Genomic DNA, 19085 nt, shown 5'->3' with positions numbered 1-19085 from the left:
GGTGAAGGGAGGGGGCTTGGCCTGATGTGACATGTGTGCACACACATCCTGTGGCTTGTTTTAAGTTGGGGTATTAAGTCCTCTTCAATCCCCCAACTTAAAACTCGCCAAGGGGTGTGTTTGCACACGTCACATCAGGCCCCGCCCCCTCCCTTGACCACTGTGCCCTCGTGCCCCGTGGCGTGTTTTAAGTTGAGGGATTAAGTCCCCTTGATAAGATACAAATGCCTCTAGTCTGACCTATATAATTTTATCAAATGATTAAATCACATGAAATATTTCACAGGGGATGCAATGTATAGGAAAATATTTTTATTTTGTTTAAACATGTTTTTTTTTTTTTTACTTTTCCATTTTTTCATTTTTTGTCATATTTTATACATATTCATTTCTTTGTATACATAGATTATATCAGCATTTCTTATGACCCAATTTGTGTAACATATATTTTATAAAAAGACTATTTTTGATAGAAAGAACCCCAACACTTCACCATAAATACATCTCTCTCATTCCTCCATTGATACTTCTGCACTCACTACCCAAACTATTAACAGAATAAAGCCAACATGTAAAACAATAATTCAACAAAAAGAATACTGAGAGTCCCCTATAGATTTTATAAAGTCAGATATTCAGATTCTATCACTTTTCATTTATACATTTGCCATTTTTTTTAAATTTTCTTTTCTTCTTTTTTCTTTTGTTATGTTGTTGTGACTTTTTATGTGGGGGTCTCAGATGCGTACGGCCTACGTACGTTTCGGTGATTGTTATGAATTGATTCACCTTCCTCAGGGCCAACAAAAAACTAAACAACAAATAAATATATACACTCTCTATTATATATGATCTCAACTCTAGAACATACACCTTTCAATTACACCACTCAATTTCTAGTGACATGTGATATTGAATCACTATGCACGAACATACCCCAGGACCTAGCTATAGATGTGGTGGCAGCGCTCCTAGCTAGGACACCGGGGCAGAGACCTGATGGCTTCATTTTAGAATGCCTAAAAATTGTCCTCTACAACAACTTCTTTGAATTCAAAAAAGACCTTTACCAGCAGATCAAGGGAGTCAGTATGGGGGCTTCATGTGCCCCCAGTATTGCAAATATATATATGGGGGAATTTGAAATCAAGAACATCTTTAATGAATTAGCCCCCTCTTATGAGAACGTCTCGAGGTGGCATAGATTCATAGATGACGTCTTTTTTATCTGGACGGGAACGGAAGAAATGCTCAAAGAGTTCATAGAATGGTTAAACCTAGCAGATCCAAATCTGAAGCTCACCTGTAACTTCTCCCCCAAAAAAGTGGAATTTCTAGATATTTGGATTCAAGATACTGAAGGAGATCTCACAGTCAGTCTCTACAGAAAGCCCACAGCGAAAAATACCATCTTAGAACATGGCAGCTATCACCCAGCTTGCCAGAAAGACTCAATCCCCTTTGGGGAATTCCTGAGAATTAAAAGAAATTGTACTAGCATGAAGGACTTCATGGTCCATGCGACTAAACTATCTGCACGCTTAGTGACACGAGGGTACCCAAAAAGACTGGTTCGCCAGTCAATGAAGAGAGCCAAATACTATAACAGGGATGCCCTACTTAATCGAACTGCTAAAACCACTAGTCAAAAGCTGGTTTGTGTCCTTAACCACTCAACCCTAAATAACAAAATCAGACAAGTAATCAATAAAAACTGGAAGATTCTGAACTCCAACGACCACACTGAAGAACTCAGTAAACCTATAGTAGCCTTTAGGAGGAATCAAAACCTCAGTGACAAACTGGTCCACAGCAGGTGGAAAAATATGGAGACGAATCGCCAGCTAACTATTGATGGGAAACCACTCCCTAAGGGCAACCATAAATGTGGCACATGCCATGCATGCGATCAAGCTATCACTGGCAGTACATGGACATATGGCAATAAATCTGGCCAATTGAAAGAAATGACAAACTGCAAAACCTCGAACATAGTCTATCTTATCATGTGCCCATGCAGTATAGGCTATGTAGGCGAGACCGCAAGAGAACTGCGTACCAGATTCTATGAGCACAAATCTGCAGTGAGAACAGGAAAGGTTAACGCCCCTATGGTGCCACATTATATCCAATATGGACACACAGAAAAGGATATGCGATGGCTTATCCTAGAACGTATCCACGTTATCCCTGGGAGAGACACAACCAAAGTGAGGAAACAACGTGAAACATTTTGGATCTATAATTTGGATACCGTCAGGCATGGACACAATGAGGAAATTTCATGGATAGTGACAGCTTAGAAGCATATAATTGAAATATGGTGACGAATGTCTTGGGTTTTCTTACTGTCCCCAGCAATACCGTACATTTCGCAATAGCTCCATTTATTGATCATATTGGAGAGGACCCCGAAAATAATGCTTTACAGAGGCTGAACCTAAAGATAATATCTACTTGTAATTAAGATCATCAAAGGATTACTCAATAAAATGAATTTAATAACAATTCCTACAGTTATTTATTCGTATGCAACTTATACTTTTTCTAGCGCCATCTTAAGATCAGGGAATTAGAAACGCTACATCAGTCCTATTTTTGTCTTTAACGCCTGAAACATCTTTATTAGTCCTCCTACGATGTCGTTAAAAAATCTAACCGGGAGCAACTAATTAACCACGCACGTAGCGTAGCGTGTAACAACGAGAGAACTATAAATACAGGTCCCCCAACGCCGCTCAAGCTGTGGCGGTAAAATTAGCCGGATGCTCCCCTGGAGACGCGCTGCTGATTCGAACTAGGTAAGAAAACGGAAGAAATGAGCAGGCGCGCACTTTATAGCGAGGGTCCTACTGCTAAGTTAATAGACATAGACAATTTCCTTATGCTTAGCATTATATTTTTAAAATCGGCGGCACCTTATGGAGGGTTATGCAAATGAGTCATAACGATTTGTTTTGGGAATTTACTGACTTACAACTCAGATAGTAGCCAGTCAAAGTTCATGCTGATTGGAACTGGCGCATTTTGGGCTCGGAGTAGTCCGCTTTTGTAAACTTAATAACAAACACTTTTAAAACGGGGCTACATGTACCAGCCAGGTGACGTAAATTGATATTTAGCACATAAAGCTTATTAACTTATGCTCTGACAGATCTCCTTACTCAAGTTATAAGATACTATCACTAGGTCGCTTATATGTATCACAACTAAGTACAAAAATAAGACTTAATGTTAGAGGCATAAAAATGAAAATAATACATATCAAGCGTATATTTGAGTTTCATCGTATAAACGATTTTTTAACACATCGACCTTCCTTGGTTTATCACTATAGGTGAAGATATATGATGCAGTACTTTGCAGATAAAGAAAAAAAGAAAAAACTCTGGCTCTAAAAACAACTGAAACCAATTTGGTCCAGATATATATTACAACAAAAAGTAAGGTAATGATATGTCTTGTTAGTGAACCAACAGCTAATGAATGATGAGATGCCTCTTAGCATATGCTAAGCTTACATTAATTTCTGCAGGTCAATATCACTGGACTGACTTATTAGGAGTCACTACGAAAGACAAAGCACATAAAAGTTAAAAGCGTCCCCACTAATGGTGCAATATTCATACCATTCTAAAACAGGTAAACCACTACATTTATTTATTTATTTTTATTTATTTGTGGGTTTGTAACGCGCCGGAATCACACCCGAAGGTGTATCTCCGCGCAGTGCTGTAGGAGGAAACAGGTCTTAGCAGGCGCTAATACTGAAATAAGGTTGTCTTAAGACTTTTCCTGAAGGCTGGGTGGCTAGAGCACTGTCTAAGGGAAAGGGGGAGGTTGTTCCACAGACGCGGACCCATAACAGAAAGAGCACGTCCTCCCTGTCTGGTCTTGTTATGCCTCAGAAATCCTGTTCTTCTTCCTTCTACTCGTTGTAAATAGTTTTTCACAACTGAGTCATTGTCTTACTTACAGGTTCCAGTCTCCACTGAGTATCACAGTCTTTTAACATGTTATAAGCCCATGAAAAGACCTATCTCTAACAGAGGTACTCTCCCAGTATAGAAACACCACTTACTGTGGTTTTGTAACTAGTACGAGTAGATACTACTGTGCATTATATGACACAGGTTGGTGGGCATACTTGTCTCTAACTATAAGGTTCACTATTTACTTTGATCTTGGCAACGTTTCTGGTCGTAATACTACATTCTGCCCTCATGTTTCTTTCTATACATATTTTTATTAAATTCTCAAAAAACACTGGGTGCTCCTAACTCTGCAACCGGGTACTTCAAGATAGTCATAACACAGGTCTCGCAGCTTGAGCCTGTCCGTCTTACTATGGCAAACAAATTTAAATTTAAAAATGTTATGAAATGAGAGCTATGTGGATGCATATTAAGGGATTGCAACTAATTTTGAATATAATATGTTCTTTTTTCAGATACTAAAGAACCCCCAGCTTTTAATAGAGAGTGTATATATTTGTTTGTTGTTTAGTTTTTTGTTGGCCCTGAGGAAGGTGAATCAATTCATAACAATCACCGAAACGTACGTAGGCCGTACGCATCTGAGACCCCCACATAAAAAGTCACAACAACATAACAAAAGAAAAAAGAAGAAAAGAAACTAAAAAAAGAATGGCAAATGTATAAATGAAAAGTGATAGAATCTGAATATCTGACTTTATAAAATCTATAGGGGACTCTCAGTATTCTTTTAGTTGAATTATTGTTTTACATGTTGGCTTTAGTCTGTTAATAGTTTGGGTAGTGAGTGCAGAAGTATGAATGGAGGAATGAGAGAGATGTATTTATGGTGAAGTGTTGGGGTTCTTTCTATCAAAAATAGTCTTTTTATAAAATATATGTTACACAAATTGGGTCATAAGAAATGCTGATATAATCTATGTATACAAAGAAATGAATATGTATAAAATAAGACAAAAAAATGAAAAAATGGAAAAGTAAAAAAAAAACATGTTTAAACAAAATACAAATATTTTCCTATACATTGCATCCCCTGTGAAATATTACATGTGATTTAATCATTTGATAAAATTATATAGGTCAGACTAGAGGCATTTGTATCTTATTGTTGTTTCTTTCTCCCTCCCCTAGACCTTTAATTGTATTTGGGAGTACTCTTTAGCACTATTGTTTAAGTCCCCTTGATTCCTGAGGGTCCCTGGGGTCCAACTTGCCCACCAGGTACCTCCAGTAAGCGCCACAGAGCTGCGTTGCAGAGAGGTGTAAAAAGGGGCGGGCCACGGACCACCTCTCTGCAACGCAGCTCTCTGGCGCTTACTGGAGGTACCTGGTGGGCTAGTTGACCCCCAGGGACCCTCAGTATTCAAGGGGACTTAATCCCCCAACTTAAAACGCGCCAAGGTGTGTTTTTGCACACGTCACATCAGGCCCGCCTCCTCCCTTCACCACTGTGCAATCGCGCTCTGTGGCGTGTTTTAAGTTGAGGGATTAAGTCCCCTTGAATACTGAGGGTCCCTGGGGTCCAACTTGTCCACCAGGTACCTCCAGTAAGCGCCACAGAGCTGCGTTGCAGAGAGGTGTAAAAAGGGACGAGCCTCGGACCACCTCTCTGCAACGCAGCTCTGTGGGGGCATACTGGAGGTACCTGGTGGGCTAGTTGGTCTCCCGGGACCCCCAGTATTTAAGGGGAATTAATTTCCCAACTTACAACGTGCCATGGGGCACGTTTGCAGAGTGATGCAGGGAGGGGCAGGGCCTCCAGGGTGATGCGTTTTTTTTTTCTCCAGAAGCGGGGATGTGTGTCATCCCTTCTTTTCCCATTTTTGAGGCCCTTGGAACCCCATCCCCCAGGGCCTGACCCCTATTTAAAATGTAAATAAATAAACGGGATGGGTGCCGCGTGGCCCCCTCCTGAGGCCAATTGCGGCACGGGGACCCAATCCCCCGGGGCCAGGGCCATAAATGTATTTTGTTTGAAACATTGTTTTAGGGGGGGGCTGCATGGCCCCCCTCCTGAGGCCTCTATTAGCCCCCGGGACCCCATCCCCCCGGGCTAGGCCTCATTTTTTTTCCCTGGCCTTTCCATTGGGGACTGGTGGGGGACCCCAATTCCCACACGCCCCCGCCGGCTCCCCGCCTCCTGCCTTAACCGGTATTGCTTTTCCACACGGGGAACTTCTGACATGCAGCCCCCCTTGTGGAAAAGCAATCTGGTTTGGATGTTGTCATTGAGAGCAGGTTTCCTGCTCTCACTTACAAAATCCAAACCAGTGTTTGCTATGGAGCAAACAGCAGTGTTCCGGGGTGGGCACCCCAAGACACTGCAGGAGCCGGCTCTGGGTGGTGGCGGTCCCAAGGGCCATCAAGGGCTCCAGGAGGGGGGCTGCATGGCCCCCTCCCTTCATTTAGAAAGCCCCGGGGAAGATGGGGGGGGGGGGCTCGTGCCCTCCACCAACACTTTTTTTATTGTTAAACTGAACCCCGGGGAGGTAACTGTGCCCCCCCCCCCCACAACACATAAATCTTCTCCAGGGGAGGCGGCCATCCCCGGGGCAGCGTGGGGGAATTGGGGGCCCTCCACCTTTTCTATTATTTTAAATTATTAAAATGAGCCCAGAGGAGGTGGCGGTTCCTGGGGCTGCGGGGGTGGGGGCTGCGTGCCCCCCGCAACTCCTAAATCGTGCCACGGGGAGGTGGCGGTCCCCGGGGCAGCGTTTGGGGATATTGGGGCCCCCCAAGCATTTTTTTCAGTGCCCCCGGGAACTGGCTGTGTGTGTGTGTGTGTCTGTCTGTCTGTCTGTCTGTCTATCTGTTTGTCTGTCTGTCCCCCAGTGTCCCAGCTCCACTTAGTTTGTTATCTTCAAGACCTCACCCACTATTAAACCTTTGTTTAAATATTGATTTGGGAATTTAGAAGTTGATGTCTGGTTACTTTCTGGTCATCCAGTTTCTTTCACTCTTGGATCGGTTTGCAGGTACTTTTTTTTTTTTTTTGTAAAAACACTTTTTATTGAGTGTCAAGTTCGAAATCACAATTGTACAAAGGAGCAAAAACAATATGGTATTAGCCAGGAAGTCAGGATAACATTACAATTCCGGCAAGACACCCTTTATATATAACAATCCCCTAAACCACTCCCTCCCTGCTCCCTCCCCCCTGGTCAGTGTGCTGTAGTCAATCATTCCTGCGCCAACAGGGTCGCTCCCGTGGCAAGAACCGTTGCAAAAGGTAAGAAGTGCATATCACTGGGGGATCCGAGTGCTGTAGTCAATCATTCCTGCGCCAACAGGGTCGCTCCCGTGGCAAGAACCGTTGCAAAAGGTAAGAAGTGCATATCACTGGGGGATCCGATCTCTCAGACTCTCTATCATTGTTCGTGAATAGTGTGTGCCTCACTGGGGGTGAGGTGCTTCCTAGGACAGTGTCCCTATGGTGTCGTCCCTCCCTCAGCGTCGCTCTGTTCGCTCTCAGGCTGCTGCAGCGCTACAACCAGGGCCTCCCACGCCCTAGCCCCCTCCAGTGCCTTGTCATTATCTAGGCTCCTGGCCTGTCGCAGCCGCAAAACGCTCTCCGCTTTCGCCCATCGCTCCAGAGTGGTTTTCCAACGCAAGTAGCTGGGTCCCTGGCTAGACTTCCAGTGCATGGTGATCTCTCGTTTGGCTAGTATCAGGCCCAAATCGTAAAATTTACTGGTAACACGAGTGCGGGGGGTGTGAGGAAACCATAACAATAGGCAAGCGCCCAATTCGGCTTCGATCTGCCGGTCCGTGACAGCATTCACGCAAGACATCACCGCTTCCCAGTAACCAACCAGCATACTGCAGGTCCAAAGCATGTGCGCGAAGTCCGCTTCCGTTGCCCCACATCTAGGACAGAGCGATGACGCACCCTCGAAATATTGCGAGATCTTAACCGGCGTTAAGTACGCTCGGTGTAGGGTGAAAAACTGGATCAGCTGGAATCTGGCGTTCCTAGTGCCCTTCCATGCCCGCCGCAATATCTGCGGCCATGTCGACTCAGGAATTGGACGCCCAATATCCCCTTCCCATTTGGCTCTCAGTCCTTCCAGTGGCCGCAGGGCGACAGTCGACAACCTCCTGTAAAGGCAGGTGACGGCCTTGTAAGTGCCAGCAGCCATGACCACATACTGACAGCACTCCGAAGTTGGCGGTTCGGTGAGCCCATTCTTCCAGTGTCGGCGAATACCGGCCACTAACGAGGCATGCAGCAGGTAGTCACCTCTCGGGAGATCGTAAGTGTCCCGCAGCTCCTGGAACGTCAGCAGTGAACCGTCTTTGTAAAGATCGCCAATCATCAGCAAGCCAAGCTCCTCCCACGTCGCCAGTGCGGACCAGTCGCCACCGTGTGGGAAGGCCGTGCACATCCCTAACGGGATCTCAGGTGCATAGGGGCGAGTGGCACCGGAGCGCCTGTGGGAGCGAAGCCAGCAGCTTCGCATCGTACGTTCCTCCATTGTGAGCTGGGCGAGGTCCAACTTCTGGCCCAGGATTATAAAAGAGAGGACGTGTCTCGGGAATAGTCTGCCCGCTACTCCCTCTGGACCTCGAAATTCCAAAGCCACTGCCTGGGTGAGCCATTGCAGCTGCGCCGCCAGGTAGTACCATTCGAAGTCCGGGGCCGCAAGTCCCCCGTCCCCGATGCAGGGATCCAGATCGGCAGAGTGCGAAACAGATATAGCAATCGGGGAAGTGCCACCATCTTTAATAACGCCACTCGTCCCGCGACCGAGAGCGGTAGCGTCCGCCAGAATCCCATGCAGCCCTGCAAGCTCCGAATTGCTCTGTCGATGTTACCCTCTAAGAGGGCCAACGGCGAGTGGTAGATGTGCGTGCCCAAATAAGGGAGGCAATGGTATTCCCATCGTAGGTCCCCCTCCGGGTGGGAGTCAACCGCCCCCGGCGCCAGCGGGAAGAGGCAGGACTTCCCCCTGTTGACTCTCAGCCCCGAGAGGCGGCCAAAATCCGACGGCAATCGCTCGGCCCCACGCAGGGAACCGCTCGTGTCCGCCAGAAACAGCAAACAGTCGTCTGCGTAGAGAGAGATGTAGTGGGTGTCGGCTCTTAGAGGAAGGCCTGCATACGCTCGACCCATGCGGGCGTGAGCTGCCAGTGGTTCTATAGCGAGCGCAAATAACAGGGGGGATAGGGAGCATCCCTGTCGGGTCCCCCGACCTACCGCATAAGGGGCAGAGATGGTGGCCCCCGTCTTGACTCGGGCAGTAGCCGCGGCGTAGAGCAAGGCGGTCCACCTTACAAAGCGCTCGCCCAGGCCAAAGGCCTCCAGCACACGGAGCAGGTACGGCCACTCAACACTGTCAAATGCTTTCTCAAGGTCAATCGAGAGGACAGCGGCATCTGGGCGAGCAGTGGCGTCACCCCCCATGATCCGTAGCAGCCGGCGCACATAGGTGGCGGTGGTGCGCTGGGGAATAAAGCCCGCCTGGTCGCAGTGAACCAAGGTGCGCATGTGGGCCAGAAGCCGCGTCGCAAGGATCTTGCTCAGGACCTTATAGTCCGTTGTGAGCATAGAGAGTGGGCGGTAGGCCGCACGGCAGCTCGCATCGCCATCCCGCTTCAGTAAGGGTATCACCAACGCCTCACGAGCGGACGCTGGTAAGATCCCGGTGTCCCAGGCCTCCCGATAAACCGCCTGCAATCGCGGGATCAGTACATCCGCGTAGGCTGCATAAAATTCTATCGGCAGCCCATCCGTGCCAGGGGTCTTGCGGCGGGCCATGTGTTTGATGGCCACTCTGATCTCCCCTTCAGAGATATCTCCGCCCAGGTGGATCGCGTGTTCGGGGTCTAGCCGGGGCAGCTGAGCTGTCACCAGGAACTCCTCCAGCGCCACCGGGGTATCCGGCATCCTGCTCTTATACAAGTGCGCATAGTACGTGAGAAATTGATCGTTGATCTCCGACTGCGTATAAACCATGTGTCCCTCCGGGGTGGTCAGCGCCACAATCGGGGTGCCACGGGTCCCAGGACTGGCCAGCCACGCCAGCAGAGAGCCCACCTTGTCACGCTCAGCATGAGCCAGAACAAGAAACTCCTTATAATCAAAGCAGCGCAGCTTTTCCATGGCTGATGCCACTTCCTCCCGTGCGGCCGAAACCGCTCCGAGAGCCTCCGGCGTCGTGTGGCTGCGCCGTTCCTCTTCGCGCAAGTGATCCTCGCTTCGCGCAACATCCTGCAGGAGGGTCTTACGGACTCCCGCGGTAGCCGAAATGCAGACACCCCGAATTACCGCCTTAAAGGCGTCCCACTCCAGCGCCCTACTGGAAGCCGTGCCCGTATTAGCATCAAAATAGCCTTCCACCTTCCACCAGCCTTAAACGCCGGGTCCTCCAGCGCCAATGGGTTTAACCGCCATGTCGGGATAGCTTGACGTCGCCTCATCCACTGGACCGCCACAAAGCAAGGGTTATGGTCGGATATTGTCTTGGCCAGGTATTCGCTGTGGCGAACCAGGCTTTGAGCGTCCGGCGAGCAGAGAATGCTATCAAGGCGAACGTGCAGACCGTGTGGGGGGGAGTAAAAGGAGAAATCCCTCTCTGTGGGGTGTTGGGTCCGCCATGCATCGACCAGGCCCCAGCTACTTTGCCACTCTCTCCTACTCTTCGCCAGTCTGTGAGCTGCTGCCTGCGCCAGCGGTGGGTGAGATCTATCTAATTCCACGTCCAGCACAGATTTAAATCCCCCCCCAGTAGGACCGTGCCGGCCAGGACAGTCGCCAGTTTCCCAGATAAGCGCGCAAAGAAAGCAGGTTGTTCCACATTTGGGGCGTAGACGCTGCAAAGCGTCACGTCCCTCCCATCTAGGCGGCCCTGGACAGCCACAAACCTCCCCTCAGGGTCGACCACTGTCACCAAAGGTTGGAGGTGAACCCCTGCCCGTACCCAAATCAAAACTCCCCTCGCGAAGGCCGAGAATGTAGTGTGAAACAGTTGTCCCCGCCATCTGCGCTGCAGAGCCCGCCCTTCAGTCTGGTCAATGTGGGTTTCCTGCAAGAAGGCAACCTGAACCCCCCCTGCGAACAAGATAGGCATGGACTTTATGACGTTTCAGCATGGAATTCAGTCCCCTCACATTCCAGGTCACACACTTCAGCTCAGGTATGGACCCCATTCACTGTAACAATTACAGTTCCGAATAAAGAAAGAATCGTATGCACACTGACAACGCCCCAAAACCAGAACCCTGATACCGCCCAACAGTCCCGCTTCCTACCCGTCCCCAGAATAGGTCCCAAACAGTAGAAGCCCATCCAAATGCTTAAATCCCAAAAGAACAGTCCCTGGTAACTACCAGAGTCTCACAATAGGTGTGAGATAGGGGGGTGGCCTGTCGCTATTTCCAATGGACCGCAAGCAACACATACCTCCCAATCAGCTCTCCCCATCGCGCCCTGGGCGCCCCGCATCCCCCACCCCATCTACGGCCGGGGCCACTACGTAAGGTAGTCGCTCAACACCAGTCCCTCGCCTACTCGGTTGACATGTCTCCGCCCCAACCCAAATCAGGGATACAGCAGCTTATACAATACCACTTCAGGGGGCATTAGGATCATTCGTCCAGCAAATCATCAGCAGTTCCAGGAGTGACATGGGGCAGCTCGGGGCCACCCGTCCCCGATTCCTCCGAAGCCCCCTCGTCAGTGCCCCCTCGGGAGCCCGATTCCACTGCAGATGTCAAACCCACTGTCTTGGAAATGGTGGAGACTGCCCGGAGGGCATCCCTGCGCTCCAGCGCAGTCTGTGAGACAGAGGGTGTCCGAGCGTTCGGCGGTCGTCTCTTGGGCCTCCTGTTCCGCCTAGGTCTCGGTGTCGTCCTCCGCTGTTCCCCAGGCATCCGATGTGCATCCGCGCCGGTCCTGTACAACTCCAGCCAGTCCCACACTTCGTCGGGAGAATCGTAGAAGGAAGACTGACCATCCATCATGATCCGCATGCGGGCCGGGAATATGAGAGAGTAGCGGATACCTTCCTCTCGAAGAGCCTTCTTGACTGCTAAAAAGGTGGATCGCTGCCTCTGAACCTCCAAGGAATAGTCCGGATAAATGGAAACCTGAGCGTTGTCCACCTTGTAGGGCCCCAGTGCCCGTGCCTTTTGCAGGATAAGATCTCGATCCCTGTAATGCAACAAGCGTGCCACCACCGGTCGAGGAGGCCGCCCCTCGGCTGGGGGCCGAGCCGGCACTCGGTGAGCACGTTCCAGAGTGTAGAACGGCGACAAACCCTCCGGTACCACCATGTCGCGGAGCCAGGTCTCCAGATAGGCCAGCATGTCTGTCCCTTCAATCTTTTCAGGCAGGCCCACCACGCGTACATTATTGCGGCGGTTGCGTCCTTCTGCATCCTCCGCCATCTGTTCCAGCAGTTGCACCCTTTGCTGCAGCTCCCCCAGCATGGCCTCCGTCGCTTTAGCCGTGGGTTCCAGGGCGTCAATCCGGGTCTCGGTCTGCTTGACCCGGTCTGCCAATTTGCCGTGGTCTGCTCGTAGAAGGCCCAGACTCGTGGATACCTGGCCGATGGCATGGTGCAAGGCCTCCATGGTGTCGGCGATGGCCTTCAATATCTGCTCCAGTTGGCCCTGCGGTAGGCCCTTCGCCGATTCATTGTCCGGAGTGGAGGCCTGGCTGGCCGCAGCTCCCCCAGTATCGCCCGGAGGAGGTTTTGGGCGTTTCCCCATGAAGGCGACCGGACTCGCCTCTCCCCGATACCGGGAGTGGTGTCTACCCCCAGGGAGATCCGTCGATGGTGCACGCTGCGCCGGTTGTCCAGCACACACAAGGCCTCAAGTCCAGGGGACACTTTTCGCGCCACACACGTGCCGGCGCCGTGGGCCTCCAAGGCCAGCAGCCCTCCACCAGCGCTAGGCCAACGCGCTCCTTAGCCCAGGTCAACAGTCACGAAGGGCTCTCTCAGGCGAGCCGCCCCTCTGAAGTCAGTAGCGATGTGTCCGGCAGGCGGCAGGCAACGCGGCCACTACAGCTCAGGGACGGTAGCAGGCAGTCGAGGTCCCAGCCACGAGGGAGTCAGTGAGCAGCACGTCCGGCAAGGGCCGTTCCTGGGGTGCGGGCTCCGCCACGTCCGCGGGCTCCCAGGCCGAGCCCCAGCTCCCCACGTCAGCCTCAGTCAGCAGGGCCTCCAAAGATCGGGCCGCCTCGGGGGTCCGCCGCGCCGGTCCACCACGCCTCCCGGCGGCGACAAGGCACCCCGGCCTTAGGCAGCAAATGTCCAGTGCCGGCCTAGCACCCCTCGGGAAGGTAGTGCAGGATCGGGCCCTCCCCGATCCCGCGTCTAGTGCCCGGTAGGCCCTCGGGGCCTTAGGATGTTCTCAGCCCCCTCACCTCCAGGCCTCGCCGAATCGGCCTCTCCGGGGCACCGCTACCAGACAGCCCAGGCTCCGCTGCTGCAGTAATCCCGCGAGTTCGGGGCTCCGTCCTTCTTGTTGGCCGGCGGCCGGCTGTCCCCCACTGCAGGCCGGCCTCCTGTAAAATCGAGGCCGGGGATGCGGCCGATCACTTAGGCCGCCGAAAATGGCCGGCGCCGCCTGCGAGGTCTCAGGCGCGGCGCGGCCCCATGCGGGTGCAGGGTCGACCCCTCCGCCGCCACTCAGGCCCCACCGTCTGCGAGAGGAGGGACGGGCAATCCCAGGGTCCCAGGGTCACCAGGATGAGCGTCAGCAGGATAAATAGGGGAGGCCGCCTCGGAGCTCAGCGCTCACCCGTCCATTTTCCTCGGCAGTCAAGCCACGCCCCCCATCGGTTTGCAGGTACTTATCTGCATTTTCATTTTTAGGTTTTGCTTCCGCTGTACGTGTGAAATCACTTGTATTTAATGTATGTTAAAAGGGGGCTCTCATCTGTTCCCATAGCCGAATTACTGTGTTGTCGCTTTCGTGTGAACTCTTTTTTTAGGTTTCGCTGCACATCGCTTGCGCTTTGCTTTTGAAATCTATTGTTTTTAATATAAATCTTTGAAAGGTGGTTACATCCCACTCCCTCTCTTTACTGGGTTTTCATTGGTTCCTGTGCTTGCCACATACTTTCCCTCTATTTCTATTGGCTGTAGGATATTTTCCTGCACTTTTCATCCTCTCCACTCCTGTGATAATTGTCAGAGCGCTCTTTCCTTCCTCCCTTCGTCCCGGCCGGTGATTGAGAAATACAGCTCATCACATAGAAAACACTGATGCATTACCAATGCTTGTTAAATTTGCTCTCCTGCAGGAGGCCTGCACGACTTTTGCAAGCCCAACTACCCAAATATACACCCTTATTTCTCAAAAACGACTGAATGAATTTACACCAAATTGCAAAAAGCACAATCTGCGGAACAAGATCTAGCTTCCTGCCGAATTTGGTGTAATTCTGCAGCTTTGCTATAGTCGCGTCTAAGGCAGTACATGGAAAATGCATGGGCATTTTATGTTTTAGGAACCCAATTTTTTCTTGGCCCTTTCTTGATGCCTTTCAGGAAGGAGCTGAGGTGGATGAACTTTTCTTTTGGAAAATGTGGAGATTCGTCAAATGGGGCCAAAGTTATTAGCAAACCAAAACACGCTCCTAGAATTTGATAGAAAAACAGACATTTGAGGTGAGCAAATTCAGAGTGTCGCTGGTGTTGAGAGTGCTCTATACAGAAGCTGCTTTCCACCTAAACTTGAGAACTACCCAGAGTTCTCTGCTTCTTTTTTTGCATAATTTATGTGTCACTTTGCCTGATCGGGTATTGTTTTGACTTCTACTGGGCGCTCCCTTGTGTCTGGACAAAGATTTACCTCTCTGAAGAACTCTAATGAGAGCGAAACACCTGTCAGGGGTTGCTTTTATTCATTTCAGGTTGGCTTGGATGGTATTTTACCAATCCAAAGCTGTAATACTGTGCCTGGAGTTATAAAAGGCTTTGGTCATTTTACAGCTCCGCATGGATAGCCATGTGCTAATCCTGTGCTTAAAGACTTTAATAGAAAAGCAGAAACTTTTGGTGAGCAGAGTGTTGAGAGTGCTCTATACAGGAGGGTGGGCTGGGGTGGGGTGGGGTGAGGTGGGGTGGGTTGGGGTGTGTGTGTGTGTGTGTGTGTGTGTGTGTCTGTGTGTTGCAGCCTTCACTAAAAGTTCCTTTAAGTCTGTATGTAGATCTTGCGATTACTTGATCAGGACCGGATTCGCGATACAGTGGGAGTAGCTGAGTGGGACAAATCAAGCATGTGCCTGCTCCTAAACACGAAACGGTTTACACATCTTACTTTGTCCTAAGCGGGCAATAGCTAGGCTTGTACTTTTTTCCCCTTTCAGTTTTTGTACTTTTTCTTTTTTCACTGATGAAGGTACGACTACACATACCTAAATTCAAAGAGGAAACCCAGGCTAAATTACCATATAATCCCTTCTTTGCTGAACAGTTACAACTCACATATGCCAAGATCATTTTCCTCCCAGTCTGACTTTCATTGTTCCAAATCTTCCCCTAGATTAGTACTTTTAACCATGGGTCCACTGAACCCCTGGAAGTCCTTCACCCCATCTCTGGAGGTCAGTGACTGTTTAGAGAATTAAATAATATTAGCGGATAGATAACGTGTGTGTGTGTGTGTGTATATATGTATATATATATATATATATATATATATATATATATATATATATATATATATATATATATATATATATGTGTGTGTGTGTGTCTTTTTGTCAGAGTATACAAGTATTATTTTCAATGTAGTTTATATATATGTATATATATATATATATATATACATATAAAAAATATAATATATGCTAAATTAAAAATAATAATAAAGATCTATAAATCGGTGGAAATTTGAAATTGGAACCTACAAGTTAGGTGGGTAGCTTTAGCTTGTTTCATGGAAAAAGCAGAAGTACAACAAACTGAATGTAGTATTGAAATTTGGTGACAGTAATTGAAGCACCTGTATACTCTGACAAAAAGAGAGCATTCATCAGGAGCAAAAATTGGTAAAGTGATGTGCTAGATTCTAGCATATCGCTTCGTCTTTCAGAAGTAAAGCTCATTTTTGAAAAGCTCCAACCTTCTCGTTAAATGTTCGATTTTTGTATTATCAGTTTGTCAATTAAATAAAATTTCGTATTTGGTGCATTTCTTTGATGTGTTCTTGTATCTGTATTTTTGTGTTTTGTTTTGAGTTTCTAATCCTAGAACTTGCTTATGCCTAGGATGTCCGACTACAGTAGTGATGCAGTGGGGGTCCACAGAAGTTAAAAGGTTAAGAACTTTTATATCTGCAGAATAAATGCCTTAGTGGTGTAAGTCTCTGCTGTGCATAGTCGACCAACAGCTGCAGTGCATAAAGCCCAAAATGTAGCGTGCAAGATGCTGAACACTAAAGCACTGGACTGCAGATTCATCCTACCTTTTGGAGGGTTTGATCAATGTGCATTCCTGGTGTAGTGAATCTGGACTGGAGATGTCCTTTGACCCCTGGAGGCTCTCTGTGGAATGGGAGGGGGGTCATTTTTCTCTCGATGGTGCTCACCCCCAGCAACATAATGACCACTTTTTAAAAAAAAAAACAGATTTTATTAGTCAAGTAGCATATATCGGGCAGCACCCTGCAATCCAGGGGCAACTGCAAAAGCATTTCAGAACATTTACAACCGCCATTGACTGTTTTTTCAAAGTTTTTCATTCCCCCATGAGCATCTGCCCCGCGTGCAGGAGCGTGAAAAAAATTACCCACCCACACCCCAACTCCCCACATCCCCAACAAAACCCCCCCAGGGTCACACAAGTCCACAGTTCCATGTTCACAGTTATGCAGAATAGATACATACAGTAAAGCACCCACAATCCCCCACCACCCCCTCTGTCTACTCCTCAATATCCCTATGCCATCTCCCCCCTAACCTGACAACAAGTGCTCGTCCGTCACAGGGGGGTCTAGCCACAATCGCTGATACTCCGCCCACTTGTTCCATATTTTATAGTGCTTGTGTGGACAGCCCCTGGCCACGAATATGGGTTGCTCCAGACTCATGCAGAAATCAAGGCCATTTTTCCATACCGCCACCGAGGGGGACCTCGTCGCCTTCCATGCCTGTGCAATATCTCGCTTTGCCAAGGTGATCCCTAACAGCAAGAGGTACCTTTTATATATGTCACCCCCCACCCCTTCCATCACAGGTTATAGGGCCAACTGCGGTGTGTGGGTGAGCTCCCAGCCCAGAACCTCCGAAAGGCATGCAAAGACCCCCCCTCCAGAAGCGATCTAATGATGTACAGTGCCATATCGTATGGATAAATGTGCCTTCCGCCTGATCGCAGCGCAGACATACCGGTGAGGAAATCATCCCCGCCCGCCAGAGGCTCGTCCTAGTAAAATATACCCTATGGAGGTATTTAAATTGGACTAGACGAAGTCGCATTGCGATGGCCGCCCCACGCGGGGACGCCAGTGCTTCCGCCCAGTCCTCCTCCTCCAGCTCTCCTACATCGGCCTCCCAGTCCCCCCGGAGCTTCAGAAGTGTGGGGGAGCAATGTCTCACCAGGGTTTGGTATATGCGCGAGTTTGGCCTCTATAGGGCTGAACTCAGGGATGTCCTCCAGGCCCTGCAGACTAGGAGATAGCGCGTGTCGCAGCTGTAAATATTGGTGGAACTGTGTCGGGTGCAACTGATATTCCTCCTGAAGATCCCGAAAGGATTTAAGAGTTGTATCGGCCACTACATCACCCAGTGTGGATATGCCAATGGCATCCCACCCTCTGAGTCCCGATAGAGCCGCCAACTGAGGCAGTCGCCCGTTATTCCACAGGGGGGTTTCCCATGTCAACACACCACACCAACCCATGCGCCGAAGCGCCTGTTGCCAGACCATGAACACCACCCTTGTAGCCGACGGCAGTGCGCTACGCAACCTAGCTGAGTACAATATGGTATGCAGCGTGTGTTGGCCCATTAGACAACGCTCTAGCGCATACGCTGAGTCTCCTCTGTCCCCGTACCACCAGTCGTTGAGTACCAGCAGATGCGAAGCCTGATCGTAGGAGAGGAGGTCAGGTGAAGCCAATCCCCCGCTGTAAGTAGAGAGGAAGCATGTACGCACCGCCACCCGCACCCTCCTTCCCTCCCTCCCATAGGAACTGCCCTAACACGACAAGCACATATATGGCTCCCATCAGCCATAAGACGTTGGATCTATTCGAACAATTGGTGAAACAGGACTTAAACAAAATCAATTACCGAAGAAAAAGCAGAGTTAAAAACCTCACCCAAAAAGAATATGCTATCCTCAGAAACATAGCAAATAACCCCGCAATCATCTGTCAGAGAGCGGACAAGGGTGGAGCGTTAGTTATAATGAATAAGGACTACTATGACTCACAAATAACATTGCATTTGCAAGATGAGAATACTTATATGGAACTCAACACCAATCCTACAAAGGAAACACAAGCGATACTCCAAACCATCATATCAGAAGGCACTTTGAATGGTTGTGTAGATGACAAAATGCAAAAATACCTCACTACAGATTATCCAAAAACTCCCAAATTCTATTTGACACCCAAAATTCATAAAGATCCAGTTAAACCACCTTGTCGCCCCATAGTATCCACTCGTGGAAGTATCCAAGAGCCTGTAGGTAAACTGATCGACAAATACCTTCAACCATATGTCATCACCATGAACTCTTATGTCAAGGACACCACCGATTTTTTAACCAAGCTTGACAACATAACACTTACACCTAATGAAGATATACTCATGTGTACTATCGACGTTCAAGCGTTATACACGTCCATACCCCACTCATTGGGGCTAGAAGCAGTAGAAAAAGCATTACTCCACATGGAATATGATGAGAACATGAAGATATTTTTGTTAGAACTATTGCATTTTACTTTGATGCACAGTTTTTTCAAGTGTGAAGACAAATGGTACCTCCAGAAGACAGGAACAGCCATGGGAAATCCGGCAGCTCCGTCATACGCTAATATTTTTATGCACCTGTATGAAAATAACCACATTTTGCAAAGAGAACAATGGCAACAAGGACTACGGTTATACCTAAGATACAT

The 19085-nt window shown here is 49.0% G+C and overlaps 1 protein-coding gene across 4 annotated transcripts in view; it reads left to right on the top strand.

The window, feature by feature from the left end:
• TCHP (trichoplein keratin filament binding) overlaps nt 1–19085 on the top strand; it is a 443788-nt gene that overhangs the window by 18626 nt on the left and 406077 nt on the right. The window contains exon 1 of one of the 4 annotated variants that reach the window (XM_078667346.1): nt 3336–3448. The exons of 2 other annotated variants lie outside the window; for them this stretch is intronic. The gene's annotated coding sequence lies outside the window, so the exon portion shown is untranslated. Of the gene's footprint in view, nt 1–3335; nt 3449–19085 lie in introns of those variants that run through there. One more of the 4 variants, XM_078667347.1, reaches the window with a different exon arrangement.

This window comes from Lissotriton helveticus, chromosome 11 (assembly GCF_964261635.1).
Source record: "Lissotriton helveticus chromosome 11, aLisHel1.1, whole genome shotgun sequence".
Lineage (NCBI taxonomy): Eukaryota > Metazoa > Chordata > Amphibia > Caudata > Salamandridae > Lissotriton > Lissotriton helveticus.
Note: the sequence above shows the minus strand (reverse complement) of the source record. Positions and strands in the feature narration are given on the sequence as shown.